Below are 22,101 nucleotides of genomic sequence, written 5' to 3' on the forward strand. Positions count from 1 at the left end.
CCCCCTGTTTGTGCTCCCTTTCCCGCTGTGTCTCTGTCAAATAAATAATAAATAATTTTTTTTTTTTTTTAAAAGTAGTGAAGCTTAATAAACAGATGAGGTTTACCCAAGGCCGCATTCCCCGCACCACTCACTGGGTGGCTCGGGGTCAGTTCAGGTCAGCCGGGAGCCCTGACAGCCCCTGCCTGCCTTCCCTAGAGCCAGCCTCGGACTCCCGAGCGGGAAGCCGCGGTTCGCACTGAGGGACGCACACGTCGGCGGGAGACGGGGAACAGGGAACGTCTGTCTTCGGTCCGCAAAACTAAGCCACCAAATATTCTGTAGGAAACTGTGTGCGCCACACAACCACCCAGTGCCACTGTCACACGTGCGCGTCGTCACACATCTGAACCCTTCAGTCTGCAACGGATTATTCCAGACGTGAGCCGTCTCTCAGCAAAGACTAGCTCTGGTGAGAAAACCTCACTGAGAGCCTCCGAGAGAAGGAGAGCAGTGCGGCCGCGGCCGCCCCGCAGAGAACAGACGAGGGGTAGCGCCGGGGCCTCTCCCCCACCCCCCGCAAGGCTCCGGGCCATGTCCTCCCAACACCTGCAGAGAGCGCGCCTGTGCAGTCATGTCGGCGCTTGGTCTGAAAATAAATATTCGGGAAACGGGGACAGTCCTGAAGAAACTGTCTCCAGGCCTTCTGAAGAGCCAGGACGCACTCAGCCCGGGCGGGCGCCCCACAGATCCCTGCGCCCCCAGCAGCAGAGCGCCACCCAAGAACCTGGCAGTGTTCTCGGTCCTTCTTTTTACATCTTTGTAAACAACCACACTAAAAACCTCATAAATCAGGCCAGCGAAGATTAGTTTTGCTTTCTGAAGGAACATTCCCGTGAGGTGGAAGCAGCCGGAGACGTAACTTCTGTGCGCCCTACACGTCTCAGGCTCTGCAGAAAAACAGCTTGACCTCCGGTACATTGCAAACCAATGAGGCCCGTTTAAAAATCACAGAATAATTTAAAATTCAACCTTTACAGCTGTTTTGAAAGCCTTTATATTTTTGGGGGGTAATTTAAAAAAATATTTTATTTATTTGCAAGAAAACGCAAATGTGGGGTGAGCAGAGGGAGAGAGAGAAGCAGACTCCCTGATGAGCAGGGAGTGCTTAGCTGGTCATTTTCCCCAAGCCCTGAATGTAATCTACTAAACCATGTTTATGCTGTCCACTCTGTTTTTTCAGTTGGGGAAAAAAGATGTTAAAAATACTTATGATGGGGGCGCCTGGGTGGCTCGGTGGGTTAAAGCCTCTGCCTTTGGCTCAGGTCATGATCCCAGGGTCCTGGGATGCATCGGGCTCTCTGCTCAGCAGGGAACCTGCTTTCCTTCCTCTCTCTCTGCCTGCCTCTCTGCCTACTTGTGATCTCTGTCAAATAAATTATAAATAAATTAATTAATTAATTAATTAATTAAATAAATAAAAAGAACATATTATGAGCAACCGTACGCCAGCAAACCTGACAATCTAGAAGAAATAGATGCATTCCTAGAGACTATAAACTACCACGACTGAACCAGGAAGAAATAGAAAACCTGAACAGACCCATAACCAGTAAGGAGATTGAAGCAGTCATCAAAAACCTCCCAACAAACAAGAGCCCAGGGCCAGACGGCTTCCCAGGGGAATTCTACCAAACATTTAAAGGATAATGAATATCTGTTCTGAAACTGTTCCAAAAAACAGAAATGGAAGGAAACTTCAAAACTCATTTTATGAGTACAGAATACCCTGATCCCCAAACCAGACAAAGACTCCATCAAAAAGAGAATTACAGACCAATATCCTTGACGAACACAGATGCGAAAATTCTCACCAAAATACTAGCCAGTAGGATCCAGCAGGACATTAAAAGGATTATTCACCACGACCAAATGGGATTTATTCCAGGGCTGCAAGGTTGGTTCAACATCTGCAAATCGATCAATGTGATACAATACATTTATAAAAGAAAGAACAAGAACCACATGATACTCTCAATAGGTGCTGAAAAAGCATGTGACAAAGTACAGCATCCCTTCCTGATCAAAATTCTTCACAGTGTAGAGATGGAGGGTACATACCTCAAGATCATCACAGCCATCTATGAAAAACCCACAGCAATATCATTCTCAATGGGGAAAAACTGACAGCTTTTTCCTCTAAGGTCAAGAACATGGCAGGGATGTCCATTATCACCACTGCTGTTCAACACAGTAGTAGAAGTCCCAGCCTCAGCAATCAGACAACAAAAAGAAATGAAAGGCATCCAAATTAGCAAAGCAAGAGTCAAACTCTCACTCTTTGCAGATGATATGATACTCTATGTGGAAAACCCAAAAGACTGCACTCCAAATCTGCTAGAACTTGTACAGGAATTCAGTAAAGTGTCAGGATATAAAATCAATGCACAGAAGTCAGTTGCACTTCTATATACCAACAGCAAGACAGAAGAAAAAGAAATTAAGGAGTTGATCCCATTTACAGTTGCACCCCAAACCATAAGATATCTAGGAATAAGCCTAACCAAAGAGGCAAAGAGGGAGGAGCTCCTGAGTGGCTCAGTGGGTTAAGCCTCTGCCTTCAGCTTAGGTCATGATCTCAGGGTCCTGAGATCAAGCCCGGCATCAGGCTCTCTGCTCAGCAGGGACCCTGCTTCCCCTGCTCTCTCTGCCTGCGTCTCTGCCTACTTGTGATCTCTGTCTGTCAAATAAATAAAAATAAAATCTTCTTAAAAATAGAGGCAAAGAATCTCTACTCAGAAAACTATAAAGTACTCATGAAAGAAATTGAGGAAGACACACAAAGAAATGGAAAAACATTCCATGCTCATGGATTGGAAGGACAAATATTGTGAAGATATCTATGCTACCTAAACCAATCTACACATTTAACGCAATCCCTATCAAAACACCATCAATGTTTTTCAAAGATACGGAACAAATAATCCTAAAACGTATTATGGAACCAGAAAAGACCCCAAATATTGAATGTTGCAAAAGAAAGCCAAAGTTAGCGGCATCACACTTCAGCCCTCAAGCTCTATTACAAAGCTGTCATCATCAAGACAGCACGGTACTGGCACAAAAACAGACACACAGATCAATGGAACAGGATAGAGAGCCCTGAAATGGACCCTCAACTCTATGGTCAACTAATCTTCAACAAAGCAGGAAAGGATGTTCAGTGGAAAAAAGTCTCTTCAACAAATAGTGTTGGGAAAACGGGACAGCCACATGCAGAAGAACAAAACTGGACCATGTCCTTACACCACACACAAAAAAGAGACTCAAAATGGATGAAGGACCTCAGCGTGAGACAGGAATCCATCCAAATCCTTGAGGAGAACACAGGCAGCAACCTCTTGGACCCCAGCCGCAGCAACGTCTTCCCAGAAACATCGCCAAAGGCAAGGGAAGCAAGGGCAAAAATGAACTACTTGGACTTCATCAGGATCAAAAGCTTCTGCACAGCAAAAGAGACAGTCAACAAAACCAAAAGACAACTGACAGAATGGGAGAAAATATCTGCAAATGACATATCAGATAAAGGGCTAGTATCCAAAATCTATAAAGAACTTACCAAAATCAACACCCAAAGAACAAATAATCCAATCAAGAAATGGCCAAAAACACGAACAGACATTTCTGCAAAGAAGACATCCAGATGGCCCACAGACACATGAAAAAGTGCTCTACATCACTCGGCCTCAGGGAAATACAAATCAAACCCACAATGAGATCCCACCACACACCAGTCAGAATGGCTAAAATTAACAAGTCAGGAAACAACAGGTGCTGGAGAGGATGCGGAGAAAGGGGAACCCTCCTACCCTGTTGTGGGGAACGCAAGCTGGTGCGGCCACTCTGTAAAACAGCACGGAGCTTCCTCAAAAAGTTGAAAACAGAGCTGCCCTACGACCCAGCAATCGCACTACTGGATATTTACCCTAAAGATAAAAAAGTAGTGACCCGAAGGGGCACGTGCACCAGAATGTTTATAGCAGAGATGTCCACAATAGCCAAACTATGTGATGTGGGAAACAGAAGCAGAAGAAAAATTACTGAATTTCCTACCCACTCACAGGCCCTAGAAGCAAGCAGCATGACATTCCTCTAGGGACTCAACTGCCTCCCCCTTAAGGCTCTGCTAAGGGCAAAGGGCAATCCTAGCCTGACCGACCCCTACCCCCAACCAGGATCCTGAAGTCTGCTTTACCAATTCCTTTGGAAACTATCTCTAAACCCTCCAAAGATCTGCGTTGGCAGTCACCCCCCGAGCATATGGCCCACTGACACACATCTGAAGGGTCTCCGGACACAGGTTTTATTACCAGGGATGAAAAACCTTTTTCCCAACAACAGCCAGCCCCTCGAGGTCCTGGAAATCTTGCTTCCAAAACTCCTCAGAGCCTTACGCCATCCCTGACCCACTCCCAACTTGCAAGCATATAAGGATGCACGACTGGAGTCGAGGACCAAACCAGGCCCTGACTTGTGTCTCCTTCAAAGTCCGGACACCTTGACGAGGTTAAGGATGGGAAAGTTGACTGCACTGAGAAAGGGTCTGTGCTATGTGTCGTGCGCTCGCCTACGTGACTTCCCACACACTATCCCGGCAGTAGGGAACAATGTGGCCAGAGTCCTGAGTTCTTAGTTAATCCTCGTTGTTCTGTACCTCCCATGATCCACTCCCTGTTTGACTGTCTTGCTAATGGCTTTAGCCGAAACTACCTGGGCTCACGAGGTTTGCTTGTAGTTCATATAAACTTGTTACAGGAACTTGCGGTCATCTGACTAGGTACCGATGTAATGCTCCTCCTATTCTGGTTTGCTTTATAAATGCTTGTAAGACGTGGAATAAATTTGGCACTGTTGGACATCCTCTTCAGTGTCCCTCCTGCCCCCATCACTTTGTCTCTTAACTTTTTTTCATCATCCTCTTAGCCCCCACGGTTACCCTGGTCGATTCGTCGCGCTGGCCGCGACAAGTGGCACCCAAACAGGGACCGTGGGACATTTCATGGGAGTGCGTGGGTACAAGTAAGTGTACGGATTTCAATAAGAGGAGCCTGGGCCAGCGGGTGAAGGCAGGAGTAAAACAATACGGGGCGGTCTCATCCTGTGCAACAGGAGGATCTTTTTGTTACGGTATTGCAGGCCCTCTTAAAAGCAGAAGGGGTCTAGGTATTCAAAGAAGGTTTTGCAGAAATTTTTTGGTGTGGAGTCTGATCTTTGTCCTTGGTTTCCTAAAGGAGGAATGGTAAACTTGCAAATTTGGCAGAAAGTAGGGCAAGAGATTAAAAATCAGTTGAAAGTTAGAGGACCATTTCTTGCCCTGAAGGAACTATGAAAGTTTGGGAAGATATTCGAGAGACTTTAGATCAGCAACATTCTGGAGAATTAACCTCTATAGCTTCTTGTGATTCTCTTTGTAATTTGGCCATAGAGGAATTGGAGAATGAGTATGAACATCTTGGTGCAGGTATTTCTCCTGAGTTATTTGCTGGACCATCCCTAGCCAAGGGGACTCTGACTTTATTTCTCTTTGTTTCTCCTAATAGATGTGGGGTCTTCTCCTTTACTCATTTCCCGTGTCAATGGCTATAACCGGAGCCAACTGGGGTTAGTCTAACTCGAGACGGAGACCGTAAGGAATATTCCCAAGCAGCTGCCGAAACACTCTTTGTTTCGGGGAAGTTTCCCTGTCTTCTCTGGCCCGACTTGGACTGCTTAACCCCTCCCCCCTTGCTGGCGGGAAAGCATAGCGTACACTCCTCTCTTGGAGCTGGTGAGCTCTAGAACTGGGAACCTTTTCTCTGCCTTCTGTTGGCACTTTGTTCTGTTCTTCACTGTTGAGAAACAAGAAGAGCGCCCCCTGAACCTAACACCCCCCACTCCAGATCTTCCCACCGTGTCTCAGGTAAACATTTGAAACGGAGTGGTACCAGGTGGAAAGTAAATATTTGAACTAAGTTAAGTTTGTTGGGTTAATCAGGATAAACGTCTTTTGAGTTAACAGTAGTAAATGTGAAACTTAAAAGAGTTTTAAAGTCAAATAAGCTCGTGTTATTTGTTAAAATCTATGTTGAAATCTGTTGGTAAACATCTTTTGTGCTTAACTGAATTCTGTTGTAATAGCCCCGGGGGCCACTGTCTGAGTAGACCCATTCATAAAGAATGGAAGGGGAGACTGATCACCTCCCATTAGCCAGGGATACCCTAAGGGGAGGGGGTCCAACCTGTTTGAATCTGAAGAGTGCCTGACTGTGTGAATGTGTCTGTATGGCTCCACCACTTCGGCTACGGAGTCTGAGTGGGCTGCACCCTGAGTCTCGCAGGGCGTCATACAGCATACTGGTCATCGACTCCACCGAGTAGCCTGGTCCGGGGGTTTATACGGACAGACCTTAGCTAAGACGCTCCTAAGTTCCGCAAGGGACGCAAGCAGGACAGCATCTGAAAGAGCCCCCTCCTTTTGTCTGAGACATCATTTACGATGGGAGGGACACCCAGAAAACTCAGTCTTAGGAAGAAAAGAGGAAATACATCGGTATAGAAAGGCCATTTTCTCTGTTGAAAAGGGCAAAGTTTTCTTAAATTAACTGATCTGCTGTTAAGAAAATGTAAATGGTTTTTCTCTTTGCCTGCCCAGAGTTGTAAATGAGGCCTCTTTGACTCAAGGCTTTTCCTTGATATGCTAACTTACCCAGTACTGTGTTGTTGTTGTTGTTTTTTTAAGATTTTATTTATTTGACAGATCACAAGTAGGCAGAGAGGCAGGCAGAGGGCAGAGAGAGAGGAGGAAAGCAGGCTCCCCGCTGAGCAAAGAGCCCGATATGGGACTCAATCCGAGGACCCCGAGATCATGACCCTAGCCGAAGGCAGAGGCTTAACCCACTGAGCACCCAGGCGCCCCTCCAGTACTGTTAAACCAAGGATAAACCTTGCCGTTACATTTGGGTAACCACCCTAAAGGAAAGTCAAAAGGGAGATCTAGTTGGACTATGAAAGGATTAACTGTCCATCCTGGGGTAACAGATGACGATTATACAGGAGAAATAAAAAATAATGGCCACTTTAAGAGAAGGAGTACTTTTGCTGCAACCTCAGATTCCTATTGCCCAATTAATTAATTATTATGCTGGAAACCAATAATCCAGTGGTAAAGGGCAGGCGAGGAACCAGAAGCTTTTGGCTCTACTGATGTTTGTTGGTTTCATTTAATTTCTGTGGACAAACCTTATTGGACCTTACTCATTCAGGGTCGAGCCTTTTCAGGATTGGTGGACACTGGAGCACATGTTTCAGTAATTGCCTCCCAGCATTGGCCTAAAAACTGGCCTCTTGTAGATTCAGATACTTCTATGAGAGGTGTAGGACAAGCCTATGCTCCTAAGTGCTAATTTTTTAAATTGGTCCACTGCTGAAGGTCATCAAGAAGTATTCCAACCATCTGTGCTACAAATCCATCTTAATTTATGGGGACGTGATGTCTTTAACAACAGCTCCTACCCCAGATCTAAGCAACATTCAGTTGCAATGGCCCTTATGGAAAAAATGGGATATATTTCAAGTACGGACTTAAGAGAAGACTTCCAGGGAAATCCCCATCTGCTTCATTTACAATCGCAACCTTCAGAAGCGGAGTCGGGTTTTCTTCAGGGCCACTGAACTCCCCCATGCTCTGCCTATTGAGTGGAAATCTAATGACCCTGTATGGGTGGATCAGTGGCCTTTATCTTCAGAAAAGCTGGCAGCAGCGGCTACTCTGATAGCAGAGCAGCTGCTTTTGGGTCATTTAAAGGAGTCCTGTAGCCCTTGGAATACTCCTATATTTGTGATAAAGAAGTTAGGAAACCGGAGATTGTTATAGGATCTGAGAGCTGTGAATGCTACCATGAAACCTATGGGAGCCCTTCAGCCTGGTTTGCCTACACCGTCAGCTATTCCTCTTCTATACACATTGATAATATTAGATCTGAAAGATTGCTTTTTTACTATTCCTCTAGCCCCTCAGGATTGTGAACGGTTCACTTTTACTATTCCTAATACTAACCATAAGGAGCCTGCTAAGCGATAGCTCCTGAAAAGGTACAGAAGATGGAACCGTTTGCATATTTAGGTTACATCATTGAGAATAAAAGAATTCGCCCTCAAAAGATTTCTTTAAGAACACAATCTTTAGGGGTGCCTGGGTGGCTCAGTGGGTTAATCCTCTGCCTTCGGCTCGGGTTGTGATCTCAGGGTCCTGGGATCGAGCCCCACTTCGGGCTTTCTGCTCGGCAGGGGGCCTGCTTCCTCCTCTCTGCCTCCTGCCTGTGTCTCTGCCTACTTCTGATCTCTGTCTGTCAAATAAATAAATAAAATCTTTAAAAAAAACCAAAACCACAATCTCACAATCTTTATGTACTTAAATGATTTTCAAAAATTATTGGGAGATACTAACTGGATTAGGCCTTTTCTGCATTTAACAGCTGATGATATGACGCCTTTATTTGATATTCTAAAGGGAGACAGTTCTCCTTCCTCCCCTCAAACCTTAACTGAGAGCGTTAAGACAGCATTGCAATTAGTCAATGATAAATTGTCACAAGTGCAACTTTGTCAGTATGATCCTACCATACCGATATATCTGATATTGTTAATGCCATCAAAATTACCCTTGGCAGTGATATGGCAAAATCAGGGACCTTTGGAATGGATTCATTTAGCCTTACACCAACTGCATATTATTACCGGACAGGTAGAATTGTTAACTCAATTACTAGGGGTCGCCAGCGAATTGTTCATGTCACTGGTAAAGAACCTGATTTTTTTATTTTACCAATGTTAACTATTGATTGTGTGCAGACTTTATTCAAATTTAACCTTGACTGGCAGATAGCTCTTTCGAATTACCCAGGACAACTTCGATATCATTTACCGGCGGATAAATTATTACATTTCTTTTCTATCGTTTCTATTGTAGTAAATGATCCCATTCAGACAAGTCCCCTTGCTTCTGCTATTAATGTTTTTATAGATGCTGATAAAAGAGGCTATACTGGCATTCATAAATCTTCTCATTTGGGTCATGAGTCTTTTCGAGCATTTTATTTTTATTTATTATTTTTATTTATTTGACAGAGATCACAAGCAGGCAGAGAGGAAGGCAGAGAGAGAGAGAGGAAGGGAAGCAGGCTCCCCGCAGAGCAGAGAGCCCGATGCGGGGCTCCATCCCAGAATCCCGGGATCATGACCTGAGCCGAAGGCAGAGGCTTTAACCCACTGAGCCACCCAGGCGCCCCTTTTCGAGCATTTTATGCCACTAAGTCTGTACAGAGAGCTGAATTGAAGTAGTACATTTAGCCCTGGAGAAATTTCCTGAACCATGTAACTTATACAGTGATAGTCACTATGTAGCACATGCTGTTCTGTTGTTACCAACTGCTTATATTCTTACTAATGATAAGGAACTTTTTCATCTCTTTACAAGTACTCAATGTCTGTTGCAGAAAAGAGCTAATCCTATTTATATCGCTCATATTCCAGCACATACTAATTTACCTGGACCTTTAACTGAGGGTAATGCTATTGCAGATGCATTAACTCATATACAATTGGTGTTAACCACTAAGTTTGAGCGAGCCGCTCAAAGTCATTCTCGTTTTCATCAAACGCAGCAGCTTTACGTAAACAATTTTGGGTAACTAGAGAAGAAGCTCGACAAATAGTTAAGAGCTGCTCCACTTGCCTTACTCATCTTCCCCAGCCAACTTACGCTGTGAGTCCTCAAGGCTTAATGCCTAATCATTTGTGGCAAATGGATGTAACTATTTTAACCCCTTTTGGAAGACTTAAGTATCTCCATGTTTCTATTGATACCTTTTCTGGATTTTTACATGCTACAGCACACTGTGGGAATGCTTTACTGATGTTCAAAATCATTTGCTTTCAGCATTTGCAACTTTGGGCACCAAAAAAGCAATAAAGATAGATAATGGGACTGCCTATACATCTCAAGCTTTTCAAACCTTTTTTGTGCTATTTTCGAAATAGCACACTCTACAGACATCCCATATAATTCTCAGGGTCAAGCCACTGAATGCGCAAATAGTACCCTTAAATCCTATCTTAAAAAATTAAGAGAGGGAGATACTACAGGAAAAGTGAAATATTCCCCACATACGCATTTAATTTTATATTTTAAAATATTTTGAATGTCGACGATATCAGTCGGACAGCGGCTGAGCGCTTCTGACATCCTGATTTTTCTCCACTTCCATATGCCCGGTGGAAAGATCCCTTGACTGGAGTATGGAAGGGTCCTGACCCTGTCCTCCGCAGAGGAGGGTTGGTTTGTATTTTTCCACAGGATGAGGACACCCCACAATGGCTCCCAGAAAGATGGTGCCGACTTCTTGCCGCTATGCCAGAAAATAGCAACGATGGCTCTGGATCAAAGGAGTCAGAGAAGGCGAAGGCAAAGGAGACGTCTACCCCTCTCTCGAGTGGGACAGATGAGATCTTATAATTCAAACCATGAACCTGGTTAAACAGGCCCGGCCCAATGAGGCCATTCTGGCTGTCTTATATGCTTTATTGACTTTAGTTAATATGCCTGAGGTTCAAGCCACTCATTCCTGGGCTTAACTTACCTGACCCTCCATCGGTGCATCCGATTACTTGGGATGATCCCATGCCCCGAATTCATACTAATATCCCAGAACATTTTGGAGGTATTGCCACAGAGGGAATGGAGCATGCCAAACATTGTATGAATTGGTCTGGAATTTTGGCACAAGTCCCTATTTGTTTTCAAGCTCCCTCTCATGAGCAAATTTTAATGAATGACTGTATGATGATTGAACAAGCCCTCCATATAGTGCTCTCTTAAAGTAATTCCACAAACGGGGGCCATTGTCAGGCATATGGAGGAATGGAATATTTATGAGATTGTTGGAGAGGAAAACCCTACTTTTAGAGAGTTAGGTATGCGCCCCCAGGGGTATTTACCTTGTCCCGGGAGTCTTAATTTTTCTGTTCCAGGCCCCATTTGGAAGGAACGTGTGCAAGAAGTGCCGCAGACTATGTCTCCACCAGGCGTTCCTGGATTCGCTATTACTGACTGGTCTAAGGCATCTAGGGTTCAGACTGAAAAATCCTTTGTTCATCTTTCCAGAGACTCTCAAAAAGGTCGTCTGCGTTTTCATAACACACTTCCAGCAGGACTCTTTGCTACAGAAGAAATGATTCATCCTGAGCTGTGGAAGCTGGTAGCTGCCTTGGGCCCCACTACACGCAGAGTAGGAGACAACACTCTGGATAGAGCTTGTGTTCCCCGCCCGTTTTGTTAATTTTGGGCCCTGGTACAATTTCATCCTCGGTGTTTAAGGGGCCAAAAGGAGAATACCTCACGTATAACACAGAGTGTAATGAATGTGTATTAACTAATTATATACCTATTTCTTCCTCTGTTTTAAAAGGACGCCCCATTATATTTTTAGTAATGCAACCTCCATATGTACTTCTCCTGGTGGACATAGAGGATCCCTGGTATATGCCAATTATGGGTATCAGCTAGCAGTAGGACTGCAAGCACAGGTGAAAAGAGTGAAGTGTTTCATAGGGTTACTTATTGCTGGGATAACTGTATTTAATTGCTACAGCTACTGTCTCTACAATGGCTCTTTCGCAATCTGTACAAACTGCTACACATGTGAATTCTTTAGCTTTCTCTCATGCTTTGGCTACTCAGGAGCATATAGACCAAAAAATTTTAAGCCAGTTGGAAGGATTGGAAAAAGCAGTAGAATTCTGGGGGGGACAGTTACTGGTGTTAAGAACTCAAAGGTCTTTAGTATGTCATGGAGAATTTCAACATACTTGTGTCACTCCTTTGAAAGCCTTGAATTATTCTTGGGATGCTGTTAAACATCATTTGCAAGGAATATGGTTTCATAGTAATGCAAGTCTGGATCTTGCAGAGTTGCAAAAGGAAATTGCTAATATAGGACATTCACAATAGATGTACAAAATCCTGCTACCATAGTATCAGATTTTGGATGGATTTGACGGGTTTAATCCTGGAAATATGAAATATTCCTTCTGGATTTTTATTATATTCATTGTCTTGGCTATACTGATTATAGGATGGGGAGTTTCTTTGTTTCGTATAGGACAACAACGACTACATACTCAGGCGCAAATTCATATGCTTGCTTTATTTAAAAAAGAAGGGGGAGATGTTGGAGGCCAGGGCACGGCTGGAGTCGAGGACCAAATCAGGCCCTGACTTGTGTCTCCTTCAAAGTCCGGACACCTTGACGAGGTTAAGGATGGGAAAGTTGACTGCACTGAGAAAGGGTCTGTGCTATGTGTCGTGCGCTCGCCTACGTGACTTCCCACACACTATCCCGGCAGTAGGGAACAATGTGGCCAGAGTCCTGAGTTCTTAGTTAATCCTCGTTGTTCTGTACCTCCCATGATCCACTCCCTGTTTGACTGTCTTGCTAATGGCTTTAGCCGAAACTACCTGGGCTCACGAGGTTTGCTTGCAGTTCATGTAAACTTGTTATAGGAACTTGCGGTCATCTGACTAGGTACCGATGTAATGCTCCTCCTATTCTGGTTTGCCTTATAAATGCTTGTAAGACGTGGAATAAATTTGGCACTGTTGGGCATCCTCTTCAGTGTCCCTCCTGCCCCCATCACTTTGTCTTTTTCATCATCCTCTTAGCCCCCACGGTTACCCTGGTCGATTTGTCACACTGGCCGCGACATAAGGGTCCACCCCTCACAGCCCTGGGGCAGCAGCTCTTCCTGCCCACAGGTCCTGTCCCCGTGTTTTAATAAACCACCATTCTGCACCAAAGACGTCTCAAGAATTCTTTCCTGCGGGGCGCCTGGGTGGCTCAGTGGGTTAAAGCCTCTGCCTTCAGCTCAGGTCATGATCCCAGGGTCATGGGATCAGCCCCACATCGGGCTCTCTGCTCAGCAGGGAGCCTGCTTCCTCCTCTCTCTGCCTGCTTCTCTGCCTGCTTGTGATCTCTGTCAAGTAAATAAATAAAATCTTTAAAAAAAAAAAATTCTTTCCTGGTCATCGGCTCCAAACCTCACCCACTGAACCTCATCTATATCCTAAGACTTAATCATTCGGTGCCCGAATGTGGGGCTGTGAGTCTTTACATCAGATTCTGAGTTTCGGGGCAAAATCGGCGAGTGCTTTGTCTCCTCTTCCTTTAGTTTTCATTTCAGAGGCTCTTCAAGGAGGGTGGTCTCACTGGAACACTTGCATGTCGACTGCTCAGGCTGGAGTTCTTTAGCCTGTGGCTGCTTCAGGGGGAGGAGAATGCCTGCCTTTTGGCTGGAAGTCAGTACCCCAGCCGGAATGGTAACGAGACCCAGAACTGGATGCCCTCTCTCCGTTCCTGTCTGTCTTGGGCATGGGACACTTCAGTCACCAGTACAGCTGCCAACCTTAGGAGTCCATGTGAGGTTTCCTCTTGACTGATCTAATGTGATCCCCTCCACATCCCTGGTCTAGTGCTTCTGGCCGCGGGACCTCCACTGGGAGCCGGCGAAACCAGTACCCGACTGAATTAAAACCCAATCGGACCGTTTCCTAGGGAAGTTGGCTGTAGGGACTATGTGTACTGGAATGTCGCTTAGACCGTGATGGACTTCAGTCTTTACTGTTTCTTCTCAGTGTCCTCTACTAATCACTTAAAGCTACAAAATTGGGTAATTTCCCCTTGCCAAACTTTTCTAGTATTTTCCATGGGTTAAAATGGCAAGACAGAGGTGCCTGGGGGGCTCAGTCTGGTTGAGACTCTGCCTTCCACTCAGATCATGATCTCAGGGTCCTGGGATTAAGCCCTCTGCTCAGCAGGGAGCCTGCTTCCTCCTCTCTCTGCCTGCCTCTCTGCCTGCTTGTGATCTGTCTCTGTCAAATTAAAAAATAAAATCTTTTTTTTAAAAAATGGCAAAACAGGGACGCCTGGGTGGCTCAGTTGGTTAAGCAGCTGCCTTTGGCTTAGGTCATGATCCCAGCGTCCTGGGATTGAGTCCCGCATCAGGCTCCTTGCTTGGCAGGGAGTCTGCTTCTCCCTCTGCCTCTGCCTGCCATTCTGTCTGTCTGTGCTTGCTCGCTCTCCCTCTCTCTCTCTGATAAATAAATAAAATCTTAAAAAAAAAAAAAATGGCAACACAGCATGCAGCCTGCAGGAGAGATGATGGCACGGTGCGGCATGGTGTTTCAGTCCATTCACCAGGCACCCATCGGCAGCCCAGGACGCAATGGGGGAGGGGAAGGGCGCCGGCACCCCTCCGGGGCCATCTACGGCAGGAACGCCTTCCTGGAAGGCAGGCTCGTGCTCAGGAGCGATGTCTTGTGTGAGGGATGCCTCCGGTCGCTTTTGACACCTGGAACGTCGGATGCATCCTGCATGGCACGCCGCCCGGGAGTCCCCCCCCGACCCGACTGTGATAATGGACCTGGGAGTCGGGGGGTTGTGATAATGGACCTTCTCACTTTTCTAGGAACATGGGATTCTCTAATTCTGCTCCCACGGATTCTCCTTTGGGGCGCCTTCTGACCCACTGGAAACAATCTGGATTGCAAAATTTGAGGGAAAAAAGAATGGTTGTCTTCTGTAACAATAAATGGCCTCAGTACTCCCCAGGAGACGCGGAGAAGTGACCCCTACGTGGGACATTAAGTTTCACTCAATCTCTCAGACCTCTTTTGTGAGGAAAAGGGTAACTGGACTGAAGTCCCATACATCCAAGCCTTTATGACCCTAGATCGAGGTCCGGGCCTGCGGGCCTCTTGTACAGCGGGTCACCCTCAGCCTGGCTAACAGAACCCCCCGGCCATGGACAGTCTGGATGGTGACTGTCTAAACAGGCCGAATCCGCTCGACAAAGCCGGGATGCTGGAGAAATGGCTGGCCAGCCCGAAGAGAGAGGTCACTGGCGCTGCTGCTCTCCTTCCTCCTTCCAAACCCCAAGACCCCTCTGCCCCCAGCCCCGCTGGAGAGACCAGGAGCGGGACTCCCGGCCTCCAGGAGCTCCGGCGGGTGGTGGGGTGCGTCCTCCTAGGGAAGGGGCTCGTGGACAAGTGGCACAATGAGGAGCCACATCCCATCCTCCACGGCAGACCTGGCTCAGGACGACATCCTGCAATCCTCCTCACTCTACTGAAGGCTTCGAGAAGTACCTATTACGTTCCGGGGCACCCGGAAGGATGTATTTATCATTTTAACTCGCCGTCGCTCCCCTGAGAAGAAACGAGTCTGGGAGGCAGCACAGGGGTGGGCTGATGAGTGGCCGTGAGAGATCAGGGTCGCTGCCGGCTGGGGTGCCGCTGGCCCTCGTGCTGGAGCACACGAACTATTGGGAGGAGAGTCTGGGCAGAGAAGAACGAGACCTCATGATCGCTTGTTTAACAGAAGGAATGGAAAAGGGTTTCCTAACTCTGTGAACTTGGATCACGCTCAGGCGGTCCCACGAGGAGCTGCTGGAACTCCCGCTCTGCTTCACGGACGACGGGCCGCTGCGGCCGCAGACACACCCGCTCGCACCCCGGCCCACCTGAGGCAGTGACCGGACTAAACACGCGTTTTATAGGCCAGTTGGCACCTGACATCTGTCGAAAATTAACTAAAATGGCTTTAGGCCCATCCAGCGCCAACCGAAATCTTTAATAACAGAGACACGGTCTTAAGGCAAGAAAAGCACCGCAGGGCTGAACCTCAGCATAAGGTACAGGAGCCAACAACGGCGGCCGCCCCTGCAGGCAGCACCAGACTCACCAGGGGCAAAAGAAAAGTCCAGTATCAGACGAAGAACTAGTGAGTCCCCTGCTATACGCGTGGCCAGACGGCACATGGGAGCAAAGACGGTGTGAACACACGCCCTCCACCAGGGCCATGCGCAGTCTGTAAAGAAACAGGATACTGGAAGAGAGACCGTCCTTCTCTCCAGAGAGAGGGAGACAGGACTCACTTCCCTGCCCGAGAGCCGGAGCTGGAGGAGCCGGCAGGATGGGGCCCTGCGGCTGGTCCAGCTCCCTCTGCCATCAAGACGACCGAGCCCCGGGTCACCCTGGACGTGGGAGGTTGAGTGACTAGTTTTCTTACAGATGCAGAAGCCACGGGCTCTGGCCCTCCTCAGCACTCTGGCCCCACCCGTCCTTCTAACCTTACAGCTGCTGGCACAGGAGGAGAAATTGAGACATGCCGCCAGACAGTGCCTGGAACCTGCAGGCACAAGAACCGGCTGGTCACTCAGGTTTTCTGGTCCTTCTGTCGGGTCCCACCCATCACGGGACGAGACTTCATGGATAAACTGGTGGCCGATGCGCTCTTCCTACAGAGGACGACAGCTTGTTTCTCTAATGTCTGGAGAGCTCAGGCTATACCCTACTACCCCAACTCCCAGTGTCTGGAAGGAAGTAAGCCCACAGGTCTGGGACTGGGATACTCCAGGACAGGCTCTCACAGCCCAGCCCGTCAAGGCGGTCCTGAAGGACCCAACCCGCACGCGTCATAAAACCAAAACCCCTCAAACCCGAGGCCAAAGCTGGCTTACAACTGCTTACTGGTAAGTTTCTCAGACTTGGCATTTTAAAGCCTTGTCAGTCTCCTTAGAACACCCCAGTTTCACGGGTAAAAAAGCCAAATGGGGACTACTGGATGGTCCGAGACCTGAGAGCTGTGAATGCGGCAGTAACGCCTGTCCATGCCGGTGTGCCGAGTCCGGACACTGCTCTCGCCGTGTCCCTGGTGGTGCCGACTGGGTTACGGGATGTGACTCAGAAGACGCCTGGTTTTGCATCCCACTAAGGGAGGAGACGCAGCCGCTGTCTGCCTTTGCGTGGACCTCACCTTCAAGGCCACAGGCTGCTCAATTAACCTGGACGGCCTTGCCACAGGGATGCAGAAACAGTCCTCACCTACTCGGAGCCGCACTCAGCAAAGATCTCAGTGGGATGCCCTCGTCTGAAGGGACAGTGATTCAACATGCCGACGGCACTCTGACCTGCGGTCCCACAGAGGAGACCACTGATAAAGATTCTATAACCTTACTTAATTTCCTGGTGGAAAGAGGGTATCGTGCATCCCCTATAAAGGCACAAATATCTCTACAAAAGGTGCACTATTTAGGGCATGAACTAACACACCAGGTCACCCTGTTCTAGCCACTGACAGAAAAAGGGCCATGCCGGAACTTGAGCCTCCGACTACAGAAGAACCACACGTGCTTTTCTAGGCACGGCAGGTTCCTACGCGTGTGCATCCAGGCTTGGACTCTTAGCCAAACCCCTGCATGACCCACTAACGGCCCCGATGAGGAACCCTTGCTCCGGACTGAAGCTCAGCACGCAGCCGTTCAAACGTTACAAGCCCAACTCCCGTCAGCTCCAGCTCTGGCGTTCCCAAGTTAGGGAAAACCTTTCACTCTGTTTATGTAGAAAAGCAGAGCCGAGTCCTGGGAGCTCTCATGCAAAAAGGCAATGAAGCAAGGCCAGCAGGAGGGTTTTCAGAGTCACGTGACAGTGGAGCCAAGGGTGGCCGGCTGCCACAGCCCTCCTGGCAGAAAAGGCCTCAAAGCTCAGAGCGGGACAGTCCCTGATGACTGTCAGGGACTCCGCAACAGGTCTGGAGTGTCTTAGAGATCGAGGGCCACCAACGGGTGGCGGGAGACCGCCTTCCTAAACACCAGGCTATGCTTTCGGATACACCTGAAGGAACACTCACAACTTGTTGAGCTTTAAACCCAGCTTCTCCGATGCCTGCACCTGACCGTTGTACTTCTACGGAACACAGCTGCTCAGAGGTCACTGGTTTTGTCCATGCTAGCAGGCCAGAGTGAAAAGAATTCCCCACTGAAAGTGCAGATGGTGACTGGCCTACTGGCGGCAGCAGCTTCGCGGATGAGGGAGAAAGAAAGGCTTCGTATGCCACAGTTTGTCTGATTAAAGCTTCTGGGGCAAAACACTTTTTAATAAATACTTCTGCGCAGGAGCGCCGGGGCAGCTCAGTGGGTTGAGCCTCTGCCTTCAGCTCAGGTCATGGTCCCAGGGTCCTGGGATCGAGCCCCGCATCGGGCTCTCTGCTCAGCGGGCTTCCTCCTCTCTCTCTGTCAAATGGATAAATGGAATCTTTAAAAAAAAAAAACAAAAACTTTTGCCAGGGGCGCCTGGGTGGCTCAGCGGGTTAAGCCGCTGCCTTCAGCTCGGGTCATGAACTGGGAGTCCTGGGATCGAGCCCCGCATCGGGCTCTCTGCTCGGCAGGGAGCCTGCTTCCTCCTCTCTCTCTGCCTGCCTCTCTGCCTGCTTGTGATCTCTCTCAATAAATAAATAAAATCTTTAAAAAAAAAAAACAAAAAAACAACTTTTGCCAAAAAGGCTGAAATAACAGCGCTCACCCGTGCTCCTCAACTGGTGAAAGGTTTAAAAATCAACACTTACACAGACTCCAAATATGCCCTCCCAGCATGACATGCCCGTGGAGCTATCGGGAAGGAAAGGGGATCACTATTAAGCTGTGACTCCCCAGTCAAATACGGGCCCAAAATCATGACCGTTTTTTTTTTTTTTTAAAGATTTTACTTATTTATTTGAGAGATCACAAGTAGGCAGAGAAAGGGGGAAGCAGGCTCCCCGCTGAGCAGAGAGCCCGATGCGGGGCTCGATCCCAGGACCCTGGGATCACGACCTGAGCCGAAGGCAGAGGCTTTACCCACTGAGCCACCCAGGCGCCCCAATCATGACCCTTCTTAAGGCTGTACCCCTGCCCAAGGACTGAGCCATGATTCACCTCAGAGGACATCGAAAGGATATGATCTTAGAATCTTAAGGCAACAACTTAGCAGACCGTGCAGTCAAATAGGCAGCAAAGGATAAAGAGATGTTCAGCCTTCTGCTAGCATGAACTCCGACAGCGTCCGTAACTCCAGTCTATCCAGACCAAGAGACTCATGCAGCTCAGGAGCGAGGATGTATTACAAACATACAGGACAGGCTTGTTAACGATGAGGGAAAATCTCTATACCCAAAAATAGTCAATGGAAGGTAATCCAGGGCCCACACCAGGCTACTACTCACTTGGGCAAAGATGCTTTAAGACATTTAATTAAAAATCTATTTGGGGGGGCACCTGGGTGGCTCAGTGGGTTAAAGCCTCTGCCTTTGGCTCAGGTCATGATCTCAGGGTCTTGGGATCGAGCCCCACATCGGGCTCTCTGCTCAGCAGGGAATCTGCTTCCTCCTCTCTCTCTGCCTGCCTCTCTGCCTACTTGTCATCTCTGTCTGTCAAATAAATAAATAAAATCTTTAAAAAAAAAAAATCTATTTGGGGGCACCTCGGTGGCTCAGTGGGTTAAAGCCTCTGCCTTTGGCTCGGGTCATGATCTCAGGGTCCTGGGATCCAGCCCTGCATCAGGCTCTCTGCTCAGTGGGGAGTCTGCTTCCCCCCAACCCCCCCGCCTGCCTCTCTGCCTACTTGTGATCTCTGTCGAATAAATAAAATCTTTAAAAATGAATAAATAAATAAAAATACATTTGATGGAATAAACCTAAAAGCCGCGATAAAACACGTCTGCCGATCCTGTGTTGTCTGTGCCCAGGTAAATCCGGGAGACGCAGCTCGACCTCCTGCTCTCTTAAAACCAGCCCAAAGGCATGGATCCTCTCCAGGAGAGGACTGGCAACCTGATTTCACACAAAGGTCACCTTGCAAAAACTCCAGGTTTCTATTAGTGTTGCTGATACCTTCACTGGATGGTCGAGGCCTTTCCCGGGGTCACTGAAGAGCCGTAGAGGTAACTAAGATGCTATTGTGGGACATTATTCCTAGATTCGGCCTTCCCCGATCTCTCCGGAGTGACAACCGTCCTCTTTTTACTGCTCAAATAACTCAACAAACAGCCCAAGCATTAAAAATTAAATAATTCCCGCATTCAGGCTGCATCCACGATCCTCCAGGAAGTAGAAAAGGCTGATCAAACTCTAAAATGCCACCTTGCTAAACTCAGTCTAGAAACCCAGGAAAATCAGGTCACTCTCTTGCCATCAGGACCTCTCAGTGTAAGGACTGCTTTGAAACAACCTCGGGGACTCAGCCCTTTCTCAGCCATTTCTCTCTGCAGATCTGTTATTACATGAAGATTCTAATGCTTTACTGATTTACTCACCGGAAGCTGGCTTACTTCATGAGTTACTCCACGTATCTACTAATCATTTACTCCCCAAACCTGACTTAACTACAACTGAAAACCCACCCCGTGCGAGTCCCAGAAGCAAGTCTTACTGAGAAAACTGGAAGTTGGCGAGAGCAGCAAACCTACATCAAAAACGGAAAGGTCCTACCGGGTATCCATGTACTCCTGCTGCGGTAAAGCAGGAAGGCCGCGCTCCACGGGCTTGGGTACCTAGAATAAAGGCTGCTCCTCCGGCACGGGAGCCCGGTGAGCAGACCGCGGGCTTTCTTTCTCCTGCGAACGCGTACAAGAATGCTCTTCAATGAAAATGAAGGCCGTGTTTCTTCTCTTTATGTTCCTCTCGCCTGTCCTGACTGACAGCTCCTTTCTACAGCGGGCACAGCAATAATGTGAGCTGTGAAATGAAACGAGGCACTGGGCATGGGGAATGCCCATGCTGTGGCCAGTATGTCGGGGCTACCCTGGTGGGTTTCCCCTTCGCAGCGCACAGACTGGCACCCTCTATGTGACTGTGTTTCAGAAACAATATGAGGGGACAGTGCTTGTCGGAATAAAGCTGTCACTAATCAACAAGTTCCTTCCTGGCCCACAGTTGGTAAGACACCAGGACGTAATCAAACCTTCTCATATCCTCAAACTATTAAAGTCCTAACTGACCTCACAAACCCACCAATTAACCCCCACCAACCAGGGCCGCAGCTATAAACCCCTACCGGTCGCGGTCCCGAGCAGGGCGTGCATCAAACCTGGGGTACTTACTGGTGGCTCACAGCCACTATGGGACAGCTCAGTGACAAGGCAGTTTTATGCTGGGAGCAAAGACATCCTACACATGATACTTGTACAAGTAACACAAGATGCCTGGGATGGCCAGCATTAGAAGCGTGTCCCCACGTAACAGCGCTCCCGGCCACCAACTGGTTTGCCACTGACCGGGTAAGGAGACCCGGCATCACATGGCCAGTGCCAAACGGAACCCACTGGATACGTGAACCACCTGGGGCCCCGGCTTCCGGCAAGGTGGGCACAGGCCGCTGCGCCTTAGGCTTTGCCCGGAGTCACGGACGCATTACCAAAACCCCCACTACCGCAGCGAATCTCCCCAATTTAAAGCCAAGAGGGACACGATGTTTCTAAATGGTATCATCACTTCCCATCCGTTTCTGCTCCCTCCGCAGGCCAGAGGTGGTATCTGGCAGGGAAAAGCCCTTCGTAACTACCCCGTGAAGGTGCTCAGTGGGTCACTGAACGCCATCTCCCTTCCTGGTATCGAAGAGACACAGGCGCGGCAGTCCTGGGGGACAGGACCTCTCGTGTCTGAACGGCCGCGCAGGGCGGCACAGGCGCCATCGTCAGGGCGGGATGCTGTGCGTACCCCCCAGATCACCACGGAATGGCACAGGACTCACGAGAGACACGAACGCCCAGACGGAGGCTCTACAGGAGCCTTCTCTCTCTCTCAGGCATCGGTTAAGTTCTGGTTTGAAGGAGGACTATGATCGGCAATTAACGATCTCCTCTGCGGACTTCTCGTTCTTACAGCCTTGCTAATCCTAATGTGTCGCCTTCTTCAGTGTTTCTCCACTTGGGCTGAGACTCCGCGGCGGCAACGGCTTCCCGATGACAGATGATCCTGAACCACACAGAGACACCTCTTCGCTGCCAGCGCAGGAATCAGCTGCCTCCGTCTTTCGTCGCTCGCCCGCACACTCCTCAACTGAGCAGTGCTGACCGCGGGCAGGGACAGCTCTACACCTCTCTTCAGCAGGAAAAAGTTACAGAAAATGAGATCTTCTGCCCTCAACAACCTCAAAGAGTTAAGGGTCAAAACTGTTCAGAGGGGAATGATGTGGGAAACAAGGCAGAAGAAAGATTAC

The 22,101-nt window shown here is 48.2% G+C and overlaps 1 protein-coding gene across 2 annotated transcripts in view; it reads right to left on the reverse strand.

Annotated features, from left to right (window-relative positions):
- The window catches only part of GNPTG (N-acetylglucosamine-1-phosphate transferase subunit gamma), a 36,167-nt gene that overhangs the window by 6,987 nt on the left and 7,079 nt on the right, over positions 1 to 22,101 (reverse strand). The window lies entirely within an intron of this gene.

Source organism: Mustela erminea, chromosome 20 (assembly GCF_009829155.1).
Source record: "Mustela erminea isolate mMusErm1 chromosome 20, mMusErm1.Pri, whole genome shotgun sequence".
NCBI lineage: Eukaryota > Metazoa > Chordata > Mammalia > Carnivora > Mustelidae > Mustela > Mustela erminea.